This window comes from Marmota marmota, unplaced genomic scaffold (assembly GCF_001458135.2).
Source record: "Marmota marmota marmota unplaced genomic scaffold, marMar, whole genome shotgun sequence".
Classification (NCBI taxonomy): domain Eukaryota; kingdom Metazoa; phylum Chordata; class Mammalia; order Rodentia; family Sciuridae; genus Marmota; species Marmota marmota.
This window is the reverse complement of record NW_025999977.1, coordinates 36,395,564-36,396,879: the sequence shown is the minus strand read 5'-3', so window position 1 is coordinate 36,396,879 and position 1,316 is coordinate 36,395,564.

The following is a 1,316-nucleotide window of genomic DNA, read 5'->3' as shown; positions in this document are numbered from 1 at the left end:
AAAAAAAAAAAAAAAAAAAAAAACCACACAAGCCCCCTTGGGACTCTGACCAGGAACTAGTAAATGCTTACTTCCTCTTCATTCTATAGATCAAATCAAGTCACCTGATGGACTTGGTTCCAGAGCCACAGTGGTTAAGTATTGCTTAGTTACATAGCAAAGGGCAAAAATATAGGCAGAGAATTGGAGTCAGTAATGCAACTCTTCTGTATTACATTTATTTTTAAAGTGCCCACATGTTAAATATGCAGCTTGATGGACATGCACAAAGTGAACAAACTTTCACAACCTGCACCTAGGCCAAGAGGCAGATTACCATACCCAGAGCTCCCCTTATAATCTCCTTGCATCTTTTTCCCAGAATAACCACTACCATGACTTCTAATACCATAAATTAGTTTTGTCTGCTTCTGAACTTCATACAAATGGAGTCATGCAGTATTTACTCCTTGTGCATGTTTTAATGGTACTTAGAATTTGTTTTAATCAAACAGAGTAAACATGCACAGAAATTATTTTTGGGAAGGAAAAAGTTGACATTTACAAATCCCTGATAGGGAGAGACACAGTACACCATACAAGACTAGCAGGAAACACTAAGGGTCAGGGTCAGCAGGACTGTGGGAGACATGGATGAGGCAGAATATGCAGGTTTAGAAATGGCTACTTTGAATGCTTCCAGTGGCTCTGGGGCATAGGGCCTGCCTCTGGTTGTCTGTCTGACCCTGGGCTGATTGAGGCAAGGATATGTGGCTCAGAGTTTGAGAACCTAATAAAAAATATTGTTTGGTCTACATATGAAAGATACACAGATAGTCATTTACATCTCTGGGAATTAGCTAGCCCTGCGAGGGGCAATCCCTCCAGTATCAGCAAGGCATGATTAATACTGTGGGTACAATACTGTGGGTATGCATGTATGTACATGCATGTGTGTGATCCATTCGTATAGTTGCATATACTTGTAGTCTGTTTGTTCTCAATATTGTATAGCATTCCATATGTGAGTGTACTACAGTTTATTTACTTTTGATGTCTGTATTTGTGCACTCAGGCTCCAATAACAAAATACCATAGACTGGATAGTTTAAATAACAGAAATTTATTTTCTTACATTTCTGGAGGCTAGAAGTCCAAGATTAAGGTTTAACCAATTCAGTTTCTGGGGAAAGCTCTCTTCCTCGCTTGCATAGAGCTATTTCTTGCTATGCCTTCAAATGGTCTTTCCTCAGTGCATTCATGAAGTTTGAGAGAGAGAGAGAAAGAGAAAGAGAGAGAGAGAGAGAAGAAGAAGAAGAAGAAGAAGAAGAAGAAGA